This window comes from Eretmochelys imbricata, chromosome 3 (assembly GCF_965152235.1).
Source record: "Eretmochelys imbricata isolate rEreImb1 chromosome 3, rEreImb1.hap1, whole genome shotgun sequence".
Lineage (NCBI taxonomy): Eukaryota > Metazoa > Chordata > Testudines > Cheloniidae > Eretmochelys > Eretmochelys imbricata.
Genome location: NC_135574.1, coordinates 79,078,251 through 79,105,207, shown reverse-complemented (window position 1 = coordinate 79,105,207; position 26,957 = coordinate 79,078,251).

The following is a 26,957-nucleotide window of genomic DNA, read 5'->3' as shown; positions in this document are numbered from 1 at the left end:
TACATTTCAGTGTCTCATATATAGAGTAGTATAAACAAGTAATTGTCTGTATGAAATTTTAGTTTGCCCTGACTTCGGTAGTGCTTTTTCTGTAGCCTGTTTTAAAACTAAGCAAATATCTTGATGTACCCTTTGGAGGACCTCTGCGTATCCCCAGGGGCACACGTATCCAGGTTGAGAACCACTGGTGTAGTCGAGCCGGAATGCCATTCCAGTACTATTAAGCAGCAGCGGCATAATAGTTGAGCCAGAAGGGGGGCCTGATCCTCATATCATGCTTATCTTGAGCTTCTTTGGGCACGGGGGGATGCACTCACCTATGCTGAGTAGCATGTTGCAGGCTCAGCCCTGCTTGGCTCTGCAAAGCTCCAGAGCCAAGCTGCAGCACCCAGCAGAGGTATATAGTGACTCTAAGACACTGGAGCATTCTGAGCAGGGTAGGAGCTGGATGGATCCTTCCTGAGGGGGTAGCCATTAGCAAGGGGGATTCACTTTCTAATTCCTGCTCCTCCTCCAGCCAGGTCATATGAGCCACCTCGCCAGGGCAGCTCCGCTCTGGAATTGAGGTGTGTGTAGCAGATCCATGCATCCTGGAGTGCCTGTCACTGGAGTGGACAGGAGGTAGGGAAAGTGAACCTGGCAGGGATCACATTAGATCCAGAGACTAATGGATGCTGCAGCAGGTTACTGAGCAGGGGACTAGGGTCGCAGGGTTAGCTACAATGAAGAAGTTCACTGGAAATCTTGTTACTGTGCTTCTGTACTTCCCAACCCTAGATCAGTAGCAACAGGCAGTGACCAGTCTCCAGTGTCCTTGCAATCCTCTCTTTTCATGGCCTTCTGATCCACATGTGTTTGCTTTCTCCCAAACACTATAAATGCATGTGTATGTGTATATTTTTTTCTCAAACCCTACACTTCATTATTTAAGAGAACCTGCCTGTCTCCAGACATGCCTGGGTTAGCCAAAAATTACTCTATTAAAAGTTCAGTGTTCCAATAAAATGTGAATTCTTAAAAATTATGAAAGTCAGTATTTTAGTGGCATTCTAGTATCTTCAGATTTAGGACTACATCACTGCCTGCTATTGGCTTGAAAAGTAGCAGCCCAAAACCTTTGAAACTATTTGTTCTTTAGCTTACCAAACTGACACCTTCTAGTGGGTTCGATGAAAAGAGCCATGGTTAGCTCTCTGCAGTTGATAGCATGGGGAAAAAATATGACGCAAAGCAAACTGCATTACTCAAGAGTAGAAGGTAGGTGATGGAATCCTCCTTCCTTAGAAGTTTTTAAGGTCAGGCTTGAGAAAGCCCTGGCTGGGATGATTTAGTTGGGGATTGCTCCTGCTTTGAGCAGGGGGTTGGACTAGCTGGCCTCCTGAGGTACCTTCCAACCCTGATATTCTATGATTCTAAGATAGGCTATCAGTAGTTCTTGGCAAGACATACAGTAGATGAAGAACTTAAAGGTATGACTGGGAGAGAGAGAGAGAGAGAGGGAAGCTCTCCAATCCCTTTATTAGACTCCGGTGTATTGACTGCATTTATTGCTATTTCCTCTCATCTTTCACTTTTGTTGTGTTTTTATATTTAGTTATCTTTTAAAACAAGATTAATTTTCAAGTGGGAGTAGCTCAATTATTTTTCTGTTGAACAAATTAATTGCATTAATCCTTCAATTATGATGTTCCATCACTGGAACATACAAACAAATGTCTACGTGGGAGCCGATGGGAAACAGGCTGGCTAGCTAATCTCAAATTGTGTTGCTGTGTATGATGTTCTCATCTTCTGATGCTTGTCCATGCCTCACCTCCTCGTCTCTTCTTTTGCAGTATCCTCTATTCAGACTCTTCCCGTATATTCCAAGTATGACCATATCAGCTTCATGCGTAAGTTCCTCATTCATTTCAACATCTAGTGCAAAGTTGCTTTTTATAAGGCTGCCTAATTCATTAATTGTGTATTTTCTGCTCCATCTTCTGCTTCTTTACCCCTTTAAATAATCTTGTTGCTATGGCTATGAAAGAATTCTCTGTAGCATCCTGAATATCTTTCTCTATACCTCCGCCTCACTTTTCATCTCACTAATAGACATTATATTTGGCCTTTGCTTGCTAATTTCACTTTTCCTTTAGTCATTAGCTTTTTAAGTGAATGTTTTAATTATGCAAAGTCTCTGACTGTTTTCTCTTGTACTACATAGTATCAACATGCTTGTATTTAATTCAGTTCAGCATTTGGGGTACAGTTTGTACGGAAGCTACTAAACAAGATGACTTTGTATATAGAAATAAATTGTAAAAATTAATCGTGAAAATCTATTAGCAAGGCAAAGAAAGTATTGGAGGTAAAACACAGTGCAACAAAATCTACTTTCCTCCAGTGCTGAATAAATGTACATCAAGCTCTTCACTTTCAAGGAGCATGAATAGTCTGCAGTTAAACTTACTGCTTCATGCAGCCTTGATGAGCACAGTTATTATGAAAGCACTTTAAGAGCTCAGAATGAAGAATTGTAAGACTTTTGAAGAACATCACTAGCAGGCAGAAAGAAATTAGTGTAGATCAGGATAGAAAGGGTAGGTGCAAAAAATCAAATATCTATGCAAACGCTCAGCTAAGCTGTTTACAACATTAGTGACAATTCTAGACCAGCAGCGTGAAGATAATAAACTGGATGTTGAGAAGATTATTTTAAACCAAGAATTAAGTTAATGCAAACAGATAATAATATACTCCAAAATGTTAATCAGGCAATAGCAAGGAAATAATAAAATAATAAACAAAGAAATTAAGTATTTTTGAGAGTGGACATAATTAAGGAAAAAAATCTCACAAAGGGAATGAATTAAACCTCTGAACAATCTCTGGAAAAATCATAACATATGCTTTAAATCTTCAGCTGCAAATAAGACAATTTCCAAATATCACTAGTTAATTAGGAAATATTACTAGATATTTTAGGCCTGTTCTAGCAATCCTCATACAGGCCAAATCCACTAAACTCAATGAAAGTTTTGTCTGAAGGAAAAAAAAAAAAAAAGCTAAATGGATCATACAGAAATGTTCAGTATGAAATATGTAAGAACAGTCATGCCTGTGGAAAAAGCAGGATAAAATTACATGGAAGTATTGTATGTGGATCCATGGAAATAACTGAATTTTTGTTTCTCCTGTGTGTGAATTACTTTTGGGATTGTGTCAAAATGATTGATCAGATAAATCTGTATGAATAACTCCTGGTCCTATTGTTCAATTGTATGCAGTTCCTTGGAATTGTTTATATTCAAAACTTGAGCGGTGTGTGTGATCACATGTTCTCAACATGATGCTGTTCTTCTCTAGTGGTGATTGGGTCACATGAAGGCTGTCTACATTTGTATGCATATCTGAGTAGTAAACTCTCTGTAATGCTCCTGTGTGTCTCCCATACTCGTGCCCAGGAATCCACATATGCTGTGCTGGACATGGATATAATGCTGTTTACATTCATATACATATGTCCAGACTTTGCTGTGGGTACATAATAGCTCTACCATTTTGGGGTGGTATCACAGGGGGATGCTATAGCAATTACTTTATTGTATGATGTTGGTACTGTCCCCTACGTACTGTCCCCTACCTTCACACATTTGCAGATGGCAGTTCATCAGGCCCCCCTCCCCCGTTGTTCCCTGCAAAACTGGGTGGAAGATACAGAGGAATGGGCTGATGATGACAATCTATTTCTGCTCCTGCTCTTTGTTGTGGGACAAACAGTTACGCAGTAGAGTGGACACTCGGTGAGATGCTAGATGAAATTTGTACAGCATTTCCTGATGTGTCAAAGACTGTTGATCTTGAGGATCAAGGGCAATTCATTCAGGTCACGCTACAGATATGTTGAATGCTGGTATTACCACAGTGTCCCCTTTGTTGACTGTCACTTCTGGTGCAGGAGAACCAGCATAGCGTGGTAGGATCACATCATTCTGGAAACCTGGCATGACTTGCAGTGGCTTCAGAATTGAGGAAGCTATGTGAGGAGCTTGCACCAACCTTCCAACTCCAGAACACTTGATTCAGGCTGAGAAACAGGTTGCTGTTGCTCTGTGGAAGCAGGCTGCAACAGAGATCTATAGGTCTGCCTCAAACCGCTCTGGAGTTGGAAAGGCCACTGTAGGTATTGTAATTTATCAGTAATTAACACTATGATTTACCCACCGGTAGTTGCTATAAGAAAAGTTCCAGAAATAATAGCTGGCTTTCAGAGGATGAGGTTTCTGAACTGTGCAGGAGCCATAGATGACAGCCGTATCCCAGTGCTTTGCCCACCCCAAGTGGACATGAATGTGTGAACCAAAAAACTTACTGTTCTCTCATTCCATAAGGGTTGGTTAGACCTCCCAAGAGCAGATTGCTGAATACAAATGTGGGAAACATTGCAAAGGTTCATGATGCCAGGGTGCTGAAAAGATCAAGATTGACCTTTAAAGGAGGAAGTAGGAAGCTGGTTTTCAGCAAAGCACCACAAACGCAAACTTTCAGGCAACAGGTAAGGGATGCCACATTATCTGACTGCCAGATGGAATCCTATTGCCCTCCCCCACCCTATGCCTGCTTGTACAGCATGTCTCAGTGCTAGGAAAGGACAGGTAACAGGGACAGACTATAGCATTTGTAATCCCCCAAAGGAAAGAAAAATGCTGTAATTAACTATTCCTTAGATAACCTATTGTAAATCTCTTACAACTGTGTTCTGTTCCCTTCACCAACCAGGACCTTTCCCAAACCAACCACCACTACCCCCAATTTGTAGGTTTTTGTGGCACAGGACCATCGCTGCCTGAGAACTGGCTGAGAAATGCACAGACATGGGCATACTGTTTTGTTTTTTTTTTCTTTTAGCAAGGGCTTGGAGGAAAATAGCTTTGGAAGCCAAATGTATAATTGTGGTTCATCAGGAAAAGGGAAATGTGACAGCTGCTCCATGATGACTGCTAGGTTCTTTGTATTTGCTATTGATTTTACATGGAAGACTCTCAGATACCATGGTGATGGGTGGCAGCTTTAAAAACTAAGATACAGGAGTTATCCTATCTTTCAAGCTGGGCAGTCAGCACTTGTACCTTCAGTAATGACAGTTGAATGTGGACAATAATTGCCTAAGAGATGGGGAAAAAAAAAAGAGAGAAGGCTGAACTCTCACCTTATCCTTGGTGAGCTGACACATCTGTAACTTGTGCCGTAGGAAAGCTCCCAACCTACACTGATTTGAAATAGCTCCCAAGTGACACATACCTCTACACACACTAAGATTGCCAGATCACAGGGCCTCCTACCTGCCAATCCTGTTTCCTAATCTGAATCAGGGTGGGGCTGAAAGATAAGTGGCATAGAACTGACTATGCTAGTTCCATTCCACCTTCCTATTTTCTCCATATCAATGAAATCCTTAGATGTTTGAGGAAAGATTTAAAGCCCTTTTGTGCTGCAGGAGCAGCTAAAATGAGTCACAGTGTGGGCCAGATTGTGGCCCAAAGTATTTTTCCTCTAACTATAGATTTTTCTTATACTGGAACTTTCTTTCTGGTACCCAATCTTGTTTCTGCTTGTCTCTCCGCTTGCGGAATTTCCTTGTACAGAAAACCTGTTAAGTCACCCCAAATCTAATGAGGATGTGAATATTTAGGTAAAAACATAGCTGTCTGCATAACTAGTAAAGTCAATGCTTGAATTATTTTGGTATCCTATACCATTGGTATCCACTGTGCATTTTCTTATATAAACTCTGAGGAGTTTTGAGTGATTGTAAATATTTTATGTTATGTATCTTTGTTCCTATGAGTTAGGGAGCTTGACAGAAAGAATGACACTTATTGTGGGTGCCTGAACAAGTGAATTGTCAGTATGTATTTTGATGACTGTCTATTGACAATAGAATTTTTAGAGAAAAGTTGTCCTAGCCTAATTGCTGGAAGACAGAGGTGATTGCACTTACACAAGCAGCCATCTGCCACAACACAGTCTTAGCAGAAGTTTTATTAAAACTGCTATAGAGTCTGAATTCAAATATCCCACATTCACTTTTACAAATAATAAAAAGCATAGAATACTGAATAAACATACTGACACTCTGTTGCTTTGTGGTTAAAGTCTGCCAAAATGTTACAGGAGCAGCACTAGCTAATACAGGTCCAAGTAGAATGTCTTGAAACAGACCTTATAGGCTGGGAGCAGTTATAGTAATGAAGAAAGCTTTGTATCTCTGATTATCTTTCAAAACAAAAAATCAAACCCAGTATATAAGGGGAAATGGGAAAGTGCCTGTCAAAAGGTGTTGTTTTTTTGGGGAGCAGAGAACAGTGTTTTATGTTGGAGTTCCATACTCTTGCTAGTTTCCCATTTATTGTTTGACTAGTCTCTGTTTGGTCTGTTTAGACTGTAAGCTTTATAGGATGAGGACGGTTTCCTACTATGTTTGTGTAGTGTCTTGCACAAAGGGACCTCAATTCCAACTTGGTATGTTGGGATCTAAAATATGGATTTTCACTAGTATAAGTGAGATCAGAATCTGGCCCATGAATGGTTGTGATAAAAGAGAGAGCCTTCCATTAGATAATGACAAAAACAAAACAAACACCCACAGATACAATCCCAAGGAATGTATTCTGAGCTCAATGAAAACCAAACTTCTCTTAGTAACATCACTTCAAAGCAACATCTAAGTTATGGAACTTAATATTCCAAAGTGTTTTACTCAATATACACAATTGTAAAATGACAGACTACATTACATTACATGATAGGGATTACATTATACATTACATTATAATGACTAAAAGTATTATGACAGTGATGTTGTACACCAATGGTATTTAAAGGAATTCACTTTTATAAAAAAAAATCATTAATCAATAATCTTAAAGCCTGATCCTCAGGAGTGCTGAACAACGTCCAATCCCAGTGAGGTCAAAGGAAGTGTGAGTGCATAAGACCTCTTGAATTCAGGTGCTTAGAAAGAACAGAATGCTAGTGTAGGGTAGGGTGAACACGTAGCAAGTGTGAAAAATCAGTACCAGGCTTGGGGGGGGGGGGTCATAGGATTCTATATAAGACAAAGCCCCTAATAATGTCAGGACATCTGGTCATCCCAGTGTGTGGCACTCAGTTATGAACCTTCAAATGGTCTGACCCGAACACAAAAGGTCTGATACCCTTCCTAATTATACTGAGTAGTACTTTACAGGTAACCCTATGGATCTCAGTTGAACTATACATAGCAAAATGTATTATCCAGTGTGAGTAAGGGTGCGGTGGGGTATAGATTCCAGTTCTAATAAACTGTACATTCTTTCCTGCATATCAACTTCTGAATGTACTAAGGACCGAGAATATGTGGAGAATTGTATAGCAGCATGTTGTTAACTAGTATTGTAATTGACTGTAATTAAATGTAATGCAATTCAATTCAATTAAGTATACCCATTACTGTTTAGAATATGTAATGAGAACAATACTTGGAAACAACGTCTTCTGTTTCCACAGAGAAAAGTAAAATAAACATTAAGATAACTTTTTGCCCATTTTTCTCCTCAAATGTGTATAGAATCAAATTTTCCTTCTCATCTAAACATGGTCATTTACTGCAGTAATATTGCTAAGGTTCTAGTCACCCAAATACTACACTTGTGAGTCCTGAGCTGTGGAATCTCTATAACCTAGAATCTAAATGAAATATCACCATGATTAAAAGAGCCCAGCTTTTGATAAGGTATATAAACTTGTTAGTGCAGGTGGTCTGGTTGGAGAAAAGGGATGAAAAATTAATAAATGGAAAAACGCTTGTACCTTTCAATTTTTCAGCCAGCTCTGCAAAGAACAATATACTTTCAAAAGGTTTTGCCTCCAGATTTGTGGTAGTTTGACTCTAATGCAGAGCTGCAACTATGGAACCAATTGCAACGCTGTATTCACATTTCCACAAATATCAATTGGCTCTTAGACATGGAAAATTGATTGATTGTTTTCAGTCATCCAATTACTCCACAGCAGCTTAACTCTGAGATGCCACTGACACCCCCTTCCACTGAATAAGTCACACCCAATCAAAACATAAGCCCTGAAACAAATCAACCTTTAAAAAGTAAATTAATAAAATAAAACCCCAATCTCTATCCCTGGCAGAGTTTTTAATCAGGAAATTGAAAGGGCCAGAGACTCCATGAAGTCTAATAGGCCTGGTCTACACTACAAGTTTGTCGGATTTAACACTGCTAAATCCGAATTAATCCTGCACCCGATCGCACAACGAAGCCATTTTTTCGACATAAAGGGCTCTTAAAACTGATTTCTGTACTCCTCCCCAATGAGGGGATTGGAACTGAAATTGACATTGCCGTTTTGAATTAGGACGCAATTCGAAGGTATTGGCCTCCGGGAGCTATCCCACAGTGCACCATTGTGACTGCTCTGGACAGCACTCTGAACTCAGATGCACTGGCCAGGTGTACAGGAAAAGCCCAGGAAACTTTTGAATCTCATTTCCTGTTTGGCCAGGTAAGCTCATCAGCACAGGTGACCATGCAGTCCCAGAATCAAAAAAGAGCTCCAGCATGGACCGAACAGGAGGTACTGGATCTGATCGTTGTATGGGGAGAAGAATCCGTGCTATCAGAACTACACTCCAAATGACGAAATGCCAAAACATTTCAAAAAATCTGAGAGGCCATGAGGGACAGAGGATACATCAGGGACGCAACACGCTTCCGTGTGAAACTTAAGCAGCTCAGATAAGCATACCAGAAAACCAAAGAATCAAATGGACGCTCCAGGACAGAGCCCCAGACATGCTGCTTCTACGCTGAGCTGCATGCAATTCTGGGGGGGGGCCGCCACCACTACCCCACCCTGTCCAATGATGGAGTACTCTCCGCCATGGCTGAGGATTTTGCAGATGGGGAAGATGAGGAGGAGGAGGAGGAGGAGCAGGAGGAGCTTGGGGAGAGCCCACAGCACACCGTTCTCCCCGACAACCGGGATCTTTTTATTACCCTGTCTGAAATACCCTCCCAACCCAACAAAGCCAGAGAAGGGACCTCTGGTGAGAGTGTTCCTTTATAAATATAATACATTTTATAAAAGCAGGCATTTTTTTAATGATTAAGTAGCCCTGAGGACTTGGGATGCATTCGTGGCCAGCACTGCTACTGAAAAAGTCTGTTAACGTGTCTGGGGATGGAGCAGAAATCCTCCAGTGAGATCTCCATGAAGCTCTCCTAGAGATACTCTAAAAGACTTTGCAGAAGGTTTCTGGGGAGAGCAGCCTTATTCCATCCTCCATGGTAGGACACTTTACCACGCCATGCTAGTAGCAAGTAATCTGGTATTATTGCATGACAAAGCCTGGCAGCGTATGGTCCCGGTGTTTGCTGGCATTCAAGCAACATCTGTTCTTTATCTCTGTGTTACCCTCAGGAGAGTGATATTGTTCACAATAACCTGGTTGAAGTAGGGGAATTTAATTAAGGGGACATTCAGAGGTGCCCATTCCTACTGGGCTGTTTGCCTGTGGCTGAAAAGAAATCCTCCCCGCAATTAGCCACGCTGTGGAGGGGGTGGGGGGGGGGGGCACTGGCGCTGAGCTGTTTGCGTTTGGCTAGCAGGGATCTTCCCTGATACCAGCCAGGTGGTGGGGGGAGCTGACCTAGTTCATGAAGACAGAGGCAAAAAAAGCATTGAGTACATTAGCTTTTTCCACATCCTCTGTCACTAGGTTGCCTCCCTCATTCAGTAAGGGCCCCACACTTTCCTTGGCTTTCTTCTTGTTTCACGGAGGAAGGGAGGAGAAAATGAATACAAAACAAATCTGGTCTATTTCTTGTTTTGATCCACTTAATCTACCTTTATACATCTTGCTGGCAGCAGACTGTGCAGTATAACCGCTAGCCATTGTCATCTCCTGGGTGCTCGGCAGAAGACGGTGCAATATGACTGCTGGCCATCGTCTCCTGGCTGCTCATTAAAAAATGGTTCAGTAGGACTGCCGGCAGGACTGTGTCACCATGAGACGAAACTTAAAAAGGTAATGACCTGGCTGAGTCACTCCCACGTTTGCCCAGGCACCCCTGACCTCATTGAGGCTGGTTAAAAGAGCACCCTGGACTATGTCAATGATGGCTATCAGTCACACTGCACTGTCTGCTGCTAAAAGGCAATAAGTCACTGCTGTGTAGCAATGCAGTACCGCATCTGCCAGCACCCAAGAGACGTACGGTGACGATTAGCTGAGCGGGCTCCATGCTTGCCGTGGTATGGCATCTGCATGGGTAACCCAGGAAAAAAGGAGCAAAACAATTGTCTGCCGTTGCTTTCACAGAGGGAGGGAAGGGGGGCCTGACAATATGTACCCAGAACCACCCACGACAAAGTTTTAGCCCCATCAGGCATTGGGATTTCTACCCAGAATTCAAATGGGCAGCGGAGACTGCAGGAACTGTGGGATAGCTACCCACAGTGCATCTCTCCAGAAGTAGACGGTTGCCTCGGTACTGTGGACGCACTCCACAGACTACATGCACTTAGAGCATTTGTGTGTGTGTGGGGGGGCACACAGTCAGCTGTATAAAAACGCTTTGTACAAAATCGACTTCTATAAATTCAACCTAATTTCATAGTGTAGACAAGGCCTTAGAAACTTTGCTATTGTTTTGATTTTTATAGCAAAGATGCTCAGATATTAGGGTGATGGGGCAGCATGTAGAACCCTTATACTATATGTGGTAACATTACTCTGCCAGACTAGGCTTTGATAGTAGGGAGAAATCTGATGCTGACAGATTTGTACTATGTGGAGGTAAAGGGGGCCCCAGCAAATTCCAGCTGCCTCTGTATAAGTAAACACATGCCCTAAGCAGCTGTTTTCTTCCTGCAGCTTCTCAAGAGTCCCCCTTGCTGGTTGGTCAGTCGCTCTTTTGATTATAAGAGCAGTGTTGGGGGAAAGGATGGCATGAGTATATGTTGTTGCTGCTCCATAGATTTGGCTTTCTTTGATGGTCTACTTTAAGAATGGTTTCTCATCTCCTTTTGAGTTTCCCTAAGTCCACATTCATCTTTACTGCATATTCATTTTTATTTTGAATACCTAGATTGGATCTTTCTCCATTACCCTTAGTTTTTCTATAGAGCACTTTGACATATCTATTCTGGCAGGAATCGATTCCTCTGTTAGAAAAGTAATTGAATTGATCATGGTGGATGGATTTGTTAGTGGAGAATGTAGCTGCTTGGCAGTCTCCTGTTACTGATACCTGATCTTATATCATACTGGGAATTATGTATGATTCAATTGCACAAGTAAAGCTATATTGCCTGTTATTTATATAAAACACATTTGATCAATAACCTATACAAAAGCAAAGCAGAAAATATGCTAGGACTTGTTTGTCTTGCCTCATACCTTCTTGCATTTTGTTTGTGTTTCTTTTAAACTAAGATTTGTCAGCAATAACAACCATAGCTTGCCACGTAATACTACTTAGTCTGGATTTTGGGATAGCATTATTCAGCTGAAATGAGGACCTGATTGCCCAAAGTTCTTCTAAAACTCTCAAACCTTTGGGTAATTTTGAGCTGTTTCAGATGAAGCTGTGTTAGATCGCTTTATATGACAGCTAGGACTCAGTGCTATTGGAATTTCAGCAGTTCTCGCTAAATTTGTTAGATATTTTGGGTTCATTTAAACCTGGAAATTCAGGGAGCCTCAAAGGGCATCAACTCATACAAAGGTAAATCAAATCTGCATTAATACTGTCACCTGAAGCTGCCAAATATATACAACCCAGTTTATAAACTTCCTTTAGGGGAAATATTTTTAACTGCAGTTAAAATTGCACCCAGAAATTCCTGCATCTAGCCCAATATTTGTGGTTGAACCCATGCATATTTTCCCAAGTTGAAATGTTCATTCCAAGACTGACTCCAAGTGATGGAAAATTTACCAAATCCTTTGCTCATCTTTTTCAATGATTAATTATCCTCACTGTTAAAAATTCATCTTATTTCCCATTTGAACTTATAGCTTCAACTATTGTTCAGGATTGTAAGATAAAGACTAACTCTTAGCCTACACAAGTCCCCTATCCATCAGTCTATCGTCCTTATTAGGCATCTGAAGGCTGAATCTTCAGGTAGCCTTTTCTGAAGAGAAGGGGGATGCAGGCACTAGGTGGGGTGGGGAAGAGGTTGTATTGTGGTCTGGTGATTCCTAGTAGATCTGACGGTGTTCTAAAATATGCCAGAGACCAGGATGGAATTGAACTGGCTCCAGGATCTGGGATCTACAAATCTAATGTACAAACTACTTATTTTATCCTCTGTGCATATATACATACAAAAAATCTAAGTGTTTGCATGCAATTTTAATGGGTTTACATTCAAATGAAGGTTTTGTGATTTTGTTTGTTTTTAAATGAGGAACAACATAGGACGCTTTTGAAATCAAAACTGAAGCAAAATTATCTCCATGATTAGGCTGTTCAGAAGGATAGATCTTTTTGGTCTTCTGGATCAACTGCAGCTTATGGAGTGTGTGACAATGCACCGCATATTCATCAGACTAATATTATTGTAATATGATTATGGCATAATGATGATGCATTTTATACAAAATAAGTCATGTGAGGTGTCATTGGAAAAGTTATGATTTGCTGAATATGATTATTCTATTTGTATGCATGTATCATTTTTGTATCTGAAGTTATGAATATTGACTAGGGATCTGTATTTCAAATGGGCTTACTCTGGAAAACACCCACAGCCAGCCTTTCAGATACAATAATGAAGAACCCAGACAGGTCTGGTGGCCCATCAGTAAAGACAATGGACTGTGGAATAGCATAAACTTCCTGTGAGCCTGTTGGCCAGCCTGTAAGCAATGGCTGCTATAACACTGCAAGATCATGTGACCAGACCACATGTCTCTGGACTCCATCTTGGGATGTCAGTATTTTTCCAAAAAACGGTCTAGGAACCAAGTTTTGAAACTAAGTGTTCCTGATATATGCTAAAGCTATGTAAGGCAGGTTGTCACATCATGTTCTTCGCTCCCCACACAAGAAGACTCCTGGAAACATCTGAGGAAAAAAGACTGAATAGGGGGAAGTGTTGGACCCTGGCTAAAGGGATTTCTAGACTGTGTATGAAGACCTGAGAAACCCAAGATGTAAAGCTAATGCAGCTTGTGCCTTAAGAATCTACAAGTCTGCCTGTACCATCAGTTTGGATATGAACAGCAAATTCTCACCTTATCTATCTAGTATATTAAGCTTAGGTTGTGGTTTTGTTTATTTGCTAGGTAATCTGCTTTGATCTGTTTGCTATCACTTAATCTATCTTTTGTAGTTAATTCATTTATTTTATGTTTTAATCTACACCAGTGAGTTTGGAGCAAAATGTGTGGGAATCTTAGCTCAGAGAGGCTGTTGCATATTCCTGTCCACAGTGGGGGTGGGGGGGAAGGAGTGAACTGGATAATAAATTCATATTGGTTTGGATTTGGACCAGGGCAGGACGGTACCACTCTGGGGTCCTAGTCTGGAAATCTGGGGGTTATTTTGGCTGTAGGCTCTCTATTGTTGGTTCACATGCACTGGCTGGTCAGAGAGCATGCACATAACCGTTTATGCATGCTGGTGGAAGTGTAAGACTGGGAACATGTCTGCAGCTTGTCACAACAGCACAGTGTGAGATGGAGCCCGGGCGGGTGGGTCAGAGGGCTCAGTGGTACACCAGTTGCAGGTGGGGGAACCCGTCGCACAGGGGATTATTTATTGTTTAAATTTTTTAATAATGTATGGTTAGATTGCAATTACCATTGAACTATTGGTTCTGGTTTCGTGATTTGTGGTTCATGAGGTGTCTTGTTTGACAAGCAAAGAGCCTTTCATTTGAAAGAGACAAGATGGGTGAGGTAATATTCTTTATTGGATCAACTTCTGTTGATGAAAGAGACAAGATTATTACTACTGAGTCCAGGGTTTTTGGTGTCTAGCAAAATTCTGAACTGAAGCTCCCAGACTAGTCTTTGAAACTATTATGCAGATTTCCTTTGAGGGTAAGGATTGACAGGTCAGATAGGGAGTGATTCTTTTGTGAAATGTGTTTATCCATGGGTGATAAGGTTTGTTTGGTTTTTTTCCTTGTCTTTATCATTTTTCTTTGAGTTCATTTGAAAATGTAGCGATTGTCTGGTTTCACCCACATAGTTGTTGTCTGGGCATTTGATGCACTGGATGAGGTCATCAAATGTTGTGATATGCATGTATGGGACCCAGCAATCTTGAAATGTGTTTTGTGGAAGGTATTGATGATCATAGCAGGGGCAATATGGCTTTGTATTGCATCTCTTTCTTTCTGACACAGTCTGGTGCCATCTTGAGTTTGTGTGCCCTGATCTATGGGAAGCCTACGTCTGTTAAGCTTGGCAAGGTTGTGGGGGGTGGGGTAGTTTGAGGTCCAGAAGAGGTGATTTCTGCAGGATTTCTTTCAGGATATGATCCCCTCAGGCACAAGTTGTAATTGTTTTATAACCCATATAGAGTCCAGTGTGAGAAGTAAGTATTTTTTTATATATTGAAGCATGTTTTCTCAGAGAATTAGCGTGACCTATAGCCCCATATCATAATATGATCAACTTCTCTGATGGAGTCTGATGAAGTCAGTTTTAAGTGTTAAAGTGTGTATTCTAGACTTTCTCCTCTGAGCGTATTCTGTGTTAGGAGTGCCTGTCTGTAGATGGTAAATTTCTTGGTGTGTATAGAGTCATTGCAGGACCTATGAAGGTAAGCATGTTGATCCATTTGTTTCTTGTATATAGTTGTCTTAGGGTTCCATTGATGTAGCTGATCATGGTGTCCAGGAAATGCTATAGATAATTTGATGAAGGGGTGGTGGGCTTTGAATTTGTGGTGGAAATCTGTGAAGGAGCTTAGGTCTGTCCAGTGGATGAAAATATCAATGTGTAGCATTGGTTTTGTTGAACACTTTTTCCAGAAATTCTTCCTTGAAATGGCCATGAAGAGGTTAGGATATCGGAGAGCCATCCTAGTACCCATTGGGTGTTCCCAAAGTCTGTCTTGTTGACTGTAAAATTGTTATGGGTAAGGATGAAATGGATGAGTTTTGGTGATGTGTTTGGAATGGATATGAGGGCTGTCCCTTGTCTTGTAGAAATTTGAGGCAGGCAGCAATGCCATCATGATGAGGGAAGCTGGTGTATAGCATGGTGACATCCATTGTGGAAAACATGGTAGTCTGAGGAAGGTTGTTGATGTTCCAGAATTTCTGAAGTAAGTAGACTGTGTCCTGGAGAAAACTTGCCCTTTGTGTGGTGAGAGGTTTGAGGATGATTTTTATGAGACCAGATATTCCTTCATAAATGTTTTGTCTCATTATAACCATTTGTAATACAATAATTCTTCTTTGTCCTATGACTGCAGAGGTGTTAATTGCCCACTTCATTTTGAATGGTTTCTTGCAACATGTATTAACTCCTTATGCTTAAGTCTGTTCCATTTTGTATATAGCTGTAATTACCTTTCCCTGACCTGAAGAAAAGCTCTGAGGAGTGGGAAAGAGTCTCTTTCGCTGACAGAAATTGGTCCAATAAAAGATATTGCCTTACCCATCTTGTCTTATTCATAACACAGAGAGAATTTATAACATTTTCATGGCATCTTTGATCCGAATGATCGAAAACCACATTACATAGGAATCACTTTACTCATTGTGGAGAATGAGCCACCCTGCATATGGTGGAACTCAACAAATGTTCAGCTCTATGTGGCAATGTTACAGTTTAGACTATGTCAGTTGCTGTGTATTTGCAGTTGAGATGGGATCGTTCTGTGAATGCTTTGACTAGTGAACTCCCACTGGTCTTTTTAATCTGCTGTGAATTGGGAACTATCAGATGTCTCTACATTTTCACAACAAAAAACTTTCAGAATTATTGCCAATCTGAGGTGAGGGTGCAATATTTCTAGCCTTTCATATGAAACGTTTGTAGTAGTTCAGTTTCTAAAATCAAAAACTGCCATTTCAGAATCTTTAAAACCCTTTATTTCCTATGCGTTGCCTGGTAGAAAAATGTCAGAAGGCCCAGGCCAAACTTGGAATGCAGTCAACCACTGAGCAGAAGTTTACAGATCTAGGGAATCCTGTGACAGCTTCCCTAGTCCAGTATGGCATAATAAAACTACAGAAAAAGAGTATGCACGAGGATCTCAGTGAGTGAGCTCTGCACTGGGGTTGCAAGTCCTTTCCTTCAGTTATTTTTTTTTAATCATCTTGGCGGAGTCAATTTTTCTGCAGCATAGTGGAAGGAGTTTAGATGTTAATTTGTTTTACATTCTGTTTGCACAATTCCCCAAACATTTTTTTTGTTTTGTTTGTTTTCATAACTGTTTGGAATAGGAGCATACACAAAATACCCAGATTTACTGTCACTCAGAGGGTCTGATTCTGTAGCACACAGAGCTCCCAATGAAAATATACACATTGGTCACAGGGACAAGTGGATAATGCATGTGAAAAATAAATGGATTTGTATGAGTGTGTAACAAAAACACAGGGCCAAATTCTGTCCTTTAATATGCCATCCTACGAAGTCATTGGGGGATCAACACAAGCAGATCCAAGGGCAGAATTTGAACTCCATTAACTTGTTGAAATTTATTATGTGCAATCTAGTTCACCCTAGTCTTTTTACTAGCCCCACCCTCCCCTTTTCAATTGGAAGAAAATAGATTAGGGCACACCAGGGAAAACCAGAGGAGAAAATAATTTGGGTAGGTTTTGTTTAACTTATTTCCTAAGACGTACTGCCAGCAGCCAACAAATAACAAAGGTCCTCATCTTGTAAGCAAATCTTTGTGGGCCAATCCCTATCTCTGATTTCAGTGGGACTCTGTGTGAATGCAAGGGTTTGGTCATTCAGATCCACTTGTAGGATTAGGACCTAAAATTATATTATCAGAAAATCAGTATATTTTATTTTGCAAGCAATACAGCTAAGGTAAGAAAAGTTAAATACAGACTTATGTCATATCCTTCAGGAAGTACAAAGTCAGTAGTGTGGGTTGTTTTTTTTTTTTCTTTTTTGTTTGTTTTTTAAAATCATTTGCTTTTGAGGCAGTTTTATTTCTGTAAGGCTTTTTTCACATACTTCATCTGACAGAGAGTTTACTGCATAAAATATTTCTGCAATTTGCTACTCTTCTTTTCAAAGTTGAGATATTTTCTTGAGGGGTGCAGAACTCCACAGAACTTTACTCAGATAAAAAAAAAAAGTATTTCAGATCTGTTGCATGAAGTATGTCATTCATTTGAAATACTATGACAATTTTCTAAAGTTTTATAATTGATTGGATCCAAAGGGAGCAGTCAGTCATAAAATATAAACATGTATTTTTATACATCTGTGTCTGATAATTAACAAAAAATGAATGCTTACAATGGTAATCACTACAATACGTCTTTTAATAATACCAAAACACTCAGAGAATAATACATTAAAATAAACTAATATGTCCAAGTTTTAAGTTCTTATTTAAAAAGTATCCAAAAATTATACACAAATATTTTCTTGTTTCTGACCTAGTTTCTTCAAAATGTAATTGTGACGTTGCACTCCATATGATTTATAAAAATGTTTATAAGTGTGAATATAATGTAACTGGAATATGCTTCATGCAAAAGGTCTCTTGTAAGTTATCATTACAAATCTTATAATCTACTGAGTGGGTTCATCCTATTTGTTTGCATGTATTATTTCTATGTCTGCAGATAGGAGAATAAGATATAAACTTGCATTACTGATGTAAACATGTTAGGTGGAAGCCATTAAGGGTGCTTCAGAATCAATCACCTGTAAATGGCTCTGTTTACTTGCAAACCTTCCGGGGTAGCTGCCAACCAGCCATGGAAGAATGGAGATTAGGGGGTCTCGGAGGACATGTGACCAAGTCACCTGATACTGGAATCCATCTTAAACTTGGTGCTTTTCCATTTAGAAGGAGGGGTAGGGACCCAGAGAGACAAAAGATTCCTGCCTTGTGCCAAAGATATAAAAGTGGGTGGAAAAGAATACAAGGGGCTGCCAGTCATGAGAAATCCCCTAGTTACCACCTGAGCTGGAACTAACAAGGTCTGTACCAGGAAAGGATTGGGTCCAGACTAGGAAGAAGTCTAGTCTGTGAAAGAAGCTAATTGGAACATCTCTGAGGGTGAGATTTACCTGTATTCAATTTCTTAATGTATTAGGCTTTATTTTGCTTGGTAACTTACTTTGTTCTGTCTGTTATTACTTGAAACCACTTAAATTCTACTTTTTATACTTAATAAAATCACTTTTGTTTATTAGTAAACCCAGAGTAAGTGATTAATACCTGGGGGAGCAAACAGCTGTGCATATCTCTCTATCCGTGTTATAAAAGGCAGATAATTCATGAGTTTATCCTCTATAAGCTTTCTTCAGAGTAAAATGGATTTATTTGGGATTTGGATCCCATTGGCAACTGGGTGTCTGGGTGCTGGAGATAGGTAACCTGCTGAGTGTTTTTTAGTTAAAGCCTGGAGCTTTGGGGGGGTGTCTCAGACCTGGGTCTCTTTGCAGTGTCTGGCTCAACAAGACAGGCTCTGGAGTCTGAAGCTGGCAGGGAAAATGGGCTCAGAGGTAATTTCAGCACATCAGGTGACAGTCCCAATGGGGTCTCTGTGACCGAACCCGTCACAGTATTTGTTCAATTAACTACTAGAGATTAATCAAAATACATTTTGTGGACCAAATTCTGGTTCCTTTATTCATCCAGTAGTCATGTTAAAGTCCATTTAATGGCATAAAACATCTGCAAGAATAGAATCAGGACAAATGGGTGGCTTTGCTTGCATAAAGTGAGCAAAATTCAGTCTATTAGTTTAATTTGAAAGCTTTTTATACACATTCAGTATAATAGTTGAGAAACTTGGATCACATATTCATTGACTTCAGTGGAGCTATAGCAGTTTACTCAAGCTGATATCTGTATTGTTATCTGTTGCTGGGTAGACTGGATCAAATTCTCTGGATGTTTGACATACCTTCTAGAACTTTCATATATTACCGGTATGTCACATAATATTTAGTGGATTCCCTTATTGAAGTCAGTAATTGCTGTTTAAAAGGAAGTAACTAGAAGAGAAGTAGGTGTTTACACACCGCTCTGAGTTACATTGATTGTTATTAACTAATCAACTTCTGTCAAATGATACTGTACAACTACCAGTGAAGAAGAGTACTAATTACCAATTCACTCTATGTAGCTTGTATTTAGGCTTGACAACATTCAAATTTTACATTTTTGTTATAATTTCAATGGATAATATTCGCAAAAAGAAAAGGAGTACTTGTGGCACCTTAGGGACTAACCAATTTATTTGAGCATAAGCTTTCATGAGCTACAGCTCACTTGATATTTATTTTGAAGATTTTTGTATTAATTTAAATTTGCACAGCTGCAAGTAGTTAGGGGGAGTCAGACAATTAGTTAATGATAGATGTTGAGATTCAAAAAATTAAAGCTTTATAACTGTTAAAACACAAACTAACATGTCAAAATATACAAAGTAAACATCCTTAAAACAAACTCTTAAATTCTCCAGCAGCCTTTTTCTTTCTTTGACTATCTTCAAATTTCGATTATTGATGGAAATATTTTTTTTGGGGGGGGGGTGAGTGTGTAAAATGACAGATTTTTATCTGTTAATTTCTTTCCAAACTTACTTGTGTGACACATAGAAAAAAATCAGTAAAATATTCTCTTTCAAATTATTTTAAGAATATAAGGTTCTCATCAAACTATAGTGGTAACTTGAGTATTGAGTGATATGTGCAAATACTGGCTTTTAATAGTTATCCCTGTGTCAAAAGCATCTGTAAATGGTTTTCATATTAAGATCTCAATGCTACTTTGTATTATACAGAAATCAAGTCTATAGGTGACCTACTTATGTTTTAATTTTTGTACTACTTTTACATTACTTTCTGTGTTTAAAGTGTGTGTGTAATACATCAAATCTTAAATTTTATTAGAAGGTGGTTAAGGTTTTCAGTACCCATTGACTCTATAACTTGCTGTACAGAGTTTAATTTAATTGAACATCTGTTTATTCAGTTAGCCAGATTAAATGTTTTACTATTTATCTTTACTGATATCTGAGGGGAAATAAGAGGTTTTTTTTTTCTCATTACCACCTAAAATCATAGGAAGATCCTAAAGGCATCATTAGGGGATGTCAGGATTAGAATGGTCCTAGGCCAGGGGTTCTTGAAAGCTTCCAGAGGACCATGTCTTTATAAAGTGATTGTCTTGTGAATCATCTCCCCTCCCACTTTACCGTCACATATTTTGCATTGGCACTACAAAAAGAGTACATATGAAGCAGTAATACTAGTGGAAGGAAAAATTGCCTTTGGTTTCTTTAAATAACGTTTGGCAGCTGGAAGCAAAGAGGAGAGATGGCACCATGTGATCATCAACTTTTGGTGAACCTCTGGTGTCCCATTGGCCACAGTTCGGGAACCTATGTTTTGCCATCATGTTAACATTACACCTATGCTGAATATATTCTAGACCTAGGCTAATGCCTTTTTAAGAAAAACAAAATAGTTTAATATTGACTAGTGAGCCATATATAACATGAGGCAAGATCTCTATATCCATGTCTGAGGAAGGTTATTTTAGATTGCAAGATTTTCATAAGCATTTTAAAACTTTGCAAGGTGACCTCTTCAATATATTGAGCAAAGTGATTTTAAAACATGTAATATTTCAGGTGTTTTCTCATTTATACTTGCTTAACATTCCTAGAACCATTTTATATATAATATTGGAAATAAAGATGTAATATATTTATTTTCAAAAAGAAAAGGAGTACTTGTGGCACCTTAGAGACTAACCAATTTATTTGAGCATGAGCTTTCGTGAGCTACAGCTCACTTCATCGGATGCATACCGTGGAAACTGCAGCAGACTTTATATATACACAGAGAATATGAAACAATACCTCCTCCCACCCCACTGTCCTGCTGGTAATAGCTTATCTAAAGTGATCATCAGGTTAGGCCATTTCCAGCACAAATCCAGGTTTTCTCACCCTCCACCCACCCCCCCACACAAATTCACTCTCCTGCTGGTGATAGCCCATCCAAAGTGACAACTCTTTACACAATGTGCATAATAATCAAGTTGGGCCATTTCCTGCACAAATCCAGGTTCTCTCACTCCCTCACCCCCCTCCAAAAACCCACCCCCATACACACACAAACTCACTCTCCTGCTGGTAATAGCTCATCCAAACTGACCACTCTCAGAGTTTAAATCCAAGTTAAACCAGAACATCTGGGGGGGGGGGAGGGTAGGAAAAAACAAGAGGAAATAGGCTACCATGCATAATGACTTAGCCACTCCCAGTCTCTATTTAAGCCTAAATTAATAGTATCCAATTTGCAAATGAATTCCAATTCAGCAGTTTCTCGCTGGAGTCTGGATTTGAAGTTTTTTTGTTTTAAGATAGCGACCTTCATGTCTGTGATTGCGTGACCAGAGAGATTGAAGTGTTCTCCGACTGGTTTATGAATGTTATAATTCTTGACATCTGATTTGTGTCCATTTATTCTTTTACGTAGAGACTGTCCAGTTTGACCAATGTACATGGCAGAGGGGCATTGCTGGCACATGATGGCATATATCACATTGGTGGATGTGCAGGTGAACGAGCCTCTGATAGTGTGGCTGATGTTATTAGGCCCTGTGATGGTGTCCCCTGAATAGATATGTGGGCACAATTGGCAACGGGCTTTCTTGCAAGGATAAGTTCCTGGGTTAGTGGTTCTGTTGTGTGGTATGTGGTTGTTGGTGAGTATTTGCTTCAGGTTGCGGGGCTGTCTGTAGGCAAGGACTGGCCTGTCTCCCAAGATTTGTGAGAGTGTTGGGTCATCCTTTAGGATAGGTTGTAGATACTTAATAATGCGTTGGAGGGGTTTTAGTTGGGGGCTGAAGGTGACGGCTAGTGGCGTTCTGTTATTTTCTTTGTTAGGCCTGTCCTGTAGTAGGTAACTTCTGGGAACTCTTCTGGCTCTATCAATCTGTTTCTTTACTTCTGCAGGTGGGTATTGTAGTTGTAAGAAAGCTTGACAGAGATCTTGTAGGTGTTTGTCTCTGACTGAGCGGTTGGAGCAAATGCGGTTGTATCGCAGAGCTTGGCTGTAGACGATGGATCGTGTGGTGTGGTCAGGGTGAAAGCTGGAGGCATGCAGGTAGGAATAGCGGTCAGTAGGTTTCCGGTATAGGGTGGTGTTTATGTGACCATTGTTTATTAGCACTGTAGTGTCCAGGAAGTGGATCTCTTGTGTGGACTGGACCAGGCTGAGGTTGATGGTGGGATGGAAATTGTTGAAATCACGGTGGAATTCCTCAAGGGCTTCTTTTCCATGGTCCAGATGATGAAGATGTCATCAATATAGCGCAAGTAGAGTAGGGGCTTTAGGGGACGAGAGCTGAGGAAGCGTTGTTCTAAATCAGCCATAAAAATGTTGGCATACTGTGGGGCCATGCGGGTACCCATAGCAGTGCCGCTGATCTGAAGGTATACATTGTCCCCAAATGTGAAATAGTTATGGGTAAGAACAAAGTCACAAAGTTCAGCCACCAGGTTAGCCGTGACATTATCGGGGATAGTGTTCCTGACGGCTTGTAGTCCATCTTTGTGTGGAATGTTGGTGTAGAAGGCTTCTACATCCATAGTGGCCAGGATGGTGTTATCAGGAAGATCACCGATGGATTGAAGCTTCCTCAGGAAGTCAGTGGTGTCTCGAAGGTAGCTGGGAGTGCTGGTAGCGTAGGGCCTGAGGAGGGAATCTACATAGCCAGACAATCCTGCTGTCAGGGTGCCAATGCCTGAAATGATGGGGCGCCCAGGATTTCCAGGTTTATGGATCTTGGGTAGTAGATAGAATATCCCAGGTCGGGGTTCCAGGGGTGTGTCTGTGCGGATTTGATCTTGTGCTTTTTCAGGAAGTTTCTTGGGCAAATGCTGTAGTTGCTTTTGGTAACTCTCAGTGGGATCATAGGGTAATGGCTTGTAGAAACTCGTGTTGGAATTCATTTGCAAATTGGATACTATTAATTTAGGCTTAAATAGAGACTGGGAGTGGCTAAGTCATTATGCAAGGTAGCCTATTTCCTCTTGTTTTTTCCTACCCCCCCCCCCAGATGTTCTGGTTTAACTTGGATTTAAACTTGGAGAGTGGTCAGTTTGGATGAGCTATTACCATCAGGAGAGTGAGTTTGTGTGTGTATGGGGGTGGGTTTTTGGAGGGGGGTGAGGGAGTGAGAGAACCTGGATTTGTGCAGGAAATGGCCCAACTTGATTATTATGCACATTGTGTAAAGAGTTGTCACTTTGGATGGGCTATCACCAGCAGGAGAGTGAATTTGCGTGGGGGGGTGGGTGGAGGGTGAGAAAACCTGGATTTGTGCTGGAAATGGCCTAACCTGATGATCACTTTAGATAAGCTATTACCAGCAGGACAGTGGGGTGGGAGGAGGTATTGTTTCATATTCTCTGTGTATATATAAAGTCTGCTGCAGTTTCCACGGTATGCATCCGATGAAGTGAGCTGTAGCTCACGAAAGCTCATGCTCAAATAAATTGGTTAGTCTCTAAGGTGCCACAAGTACTCCTTTTCTTTTTGCGAATACAGACTAGCACAGCTGTTACTCTGAAACCTATATTTATTTTCTTTCACTTAACATTGTCACACTACTTCTGATTGCAGAGGGGTAGCTTGTGAGCTTCCTTTGCCAGTGTGCTATTTGAGACAGGAGAAACATTGACGTTATTGGCCCCTCTGGTCTCAATCTGTTTTGAATAGGTCAGTGAGAGTCAGTCTCTCTCTCTCTCTCTCTCTCTTTAGGTAATGCAGATAATCAGTATTGCTTGGGAGCCCCCTTCTCCAAACTTTGGTTGTAAGGAAATGTCTTCGGTGGTCGGAGGGATGTGATTTCCAGGAGTCATGGGTGAAGTTAATGAATTTTCCCTGGGAAGAGATCAGATTTGCAAGGCCAGAAAACGATAAAATTGCCATGGACAGTTGATCAAAACATTTTTTTCCTACCATTTACATAATATCTCCAGGGCATTGTTTATTTTTAGATTGTAAGAGATAATACAATTTTGCAATCTTTTTTTTTTTTTTTTTTAAATAAATGACTAATTTGCTGCTAGGAGCCTTAGAATTTACTTACTGCAATGTCTTCTGCTTTTCATAAGTAAAGTTCATATTAATCAAAATAATGGTATGTAACTAATTAATTAATCCGACCAGTAATGCTGCCAATGAACTTTGAGAACAAATCCAAACCTACCAGGAATCTTTCAGATTGCTAGGCTTTTTAATGAATTATAGGACTGCTTACTTTGTACATTAAATGAAGTTTTCTCCAAGAAGCTTCAATATTTATCTTTTTAAATAGACTGTATCGTGAAGAAAGAATTGGAACTTGTTAGTGGCCTTTTGAGAGGAGCAAGTACAAACTGAACACTTCTTGAAACTGCAAACTATATTACACTAAAATGGATATCATCTACATATAAATTGGTTTTGGAACCTAAGGGGGCTGGATTTAGTATATGTATGTTCAGATTCTATCACATTGCTTAATGGGTTAGATTTTATTAAGTACAATAAAACAGCATGAGATTTTTCAATAGAAAGCAAATTGAAGTGAAACCAGATAATTAATGACTATAACTCTTTATTTCTTAACACTGCATAGAAATAAATAAGCTTTACATAATACATGTATATATGGCACATGCCATCATAAAACACCATTACAACCCTTTCAACCCAAAAATAGCAGTTTTTTTCATTCAAACCCTTAACTGCTTATTAAAACATACTCCAGCGTGTCCTTTTGTTTGTGTGCACACACACATTACTTCTTCATTTGCTCATTAACTCTTTAGCAACTTATATATTTTAAGATGTATTACGGTATGTAAAATAAACCATGCAGTGACAGCCAACTGAATTTTCAAATATTGTTTCCCCAGAGGTTTATGAGAAATCTCCAATGGGCATACATTCTCAGTTTTAACACAGATAGCAGCATGTAAGTTTGCTGCTGATCTGGAAGGCCCTTAACTACTTGGATGTCAACCTATTAATCAGAAGAAGACATAGTAATAAGGTCCTCTAGCTAGTATAGTTAACAGTTAAAGTGGTTAGAATCCAGGTATGTATACATTCTACTTAAGACCAATGTGCGCCTGGCTCAGATAAATGAAATGAAACCTGGAAAGGGGCTTGCTGCTAGCCTGAATTTCTTACTATCGTTCATTATTTGGATTGCTTTAGAACAAACATATTGACTTCATGAAAGCACCCTCTAATGGTGTCTCAAGCCATTGTAAGAATTTCAAATGTGTAGTACTGAACATTTCAACTTCTGGGTAGGACATGGGGGCTCATACATCTTGCTGAGTTCACAGTTTGAATGCTCATGAATAGCATGGCAAGAATCTTTCAATTCAAACACTTTAACACTAGAAATGAAAAACTAAGAAAATATAGCACAAGACCATTGTACAAGAGATGTTCTATTGGTCACTGTTTAAACTGTAGCTTAGTTTTGTGCTGAAAAATTACCCCATAGGTATACTAAGTTACTGTTTTGTTTTAAATGTTGCATGGGATGATGTAATTATGTGACTCTTATGCTAACCAAATTATTGGTTAAAAATACCACAGTATATCATGCTGATGTTCTCATCCAACTCAATTAAAATAAAATAGAACACATTCAAACCATATATATGGCATCAACCTTTCACATTCCCTGATTAAAGTAGGGCTCTTTCTGCATTGGCTCATAATACACTGCTTTTTCCCATGAATTCATACATCCTTGGGCTGAGGTCTCCTCAGATCTCACAAGCTTAGGTATGAATTGTATTTATAGACCTCCAATGAAAAACCCAGTTGTTACCAGAAGTCATACTGGTAATACAATAAGTCAAATTCTTTCTTCTAGGTTATTAGTGAACCGATACCTTGGTATGATGTTGTCACATTCAGTTCTTGCTATGTATCAGACATGCTCTAATTACCTGTGCTCATTCAGAATCTGACTCTTCCTGTGAGAGTAGCTTTGTGAATCCTGATATCATGTCTACTTTCCTATTTTGGAGAAATTACATTTTACCTATCAAAACACCTCTGTAGTTTCAATGGAAAGTACTCTTCTTTGTTTCCTGACTGTATTTATTGTACAGGTACATTTTTTTTTATTCTTAAATTATTGTCTTTTCATTCCAAAGATGACTGGCTAGAGTATTTTGGATTGTATTTAGGTTTTTACATAAATTTCACAACTATAGATGCTAACTCCCCTATGGAGTTAAGAATAAGCAGGGAATACTAACATCTGTCATGTCAGATTTCCTCTCCATTCCTCTCTCAAAGAAAACTTTGTGTTTATTAAAAAAAAAAAAGGGGGGGGGCGAGGGTGATGAGCCTAGGGGAACGTGCCCACCTTACTCCTTGATGTCAAAGTCTCCTCTATAAATACCCATTTACTCAAACTTTTAGTCTTGGAATGTTGACTCTTCATTAACATTCTGTGACTTCTCTGTACTAATAGCCACATTGGTTGAGTGTGTGAGAGAGACCACAATTATTACCCTCAATCGCCTCTTCTTGCCTGCTAATCTTCTAAATGAGGAAAAAATCTCTCTCACAAGAACTCTAGGAGGGTCTGAGGCAGAAAAATCAACTCTGGACCCAAACTGTCCCAAGTCCAGGAGTTTAACCTTTTACAGAGACATTGGTAAACTACAAATCCTAGACTGAAACTGTTTAATATTTTAGACTG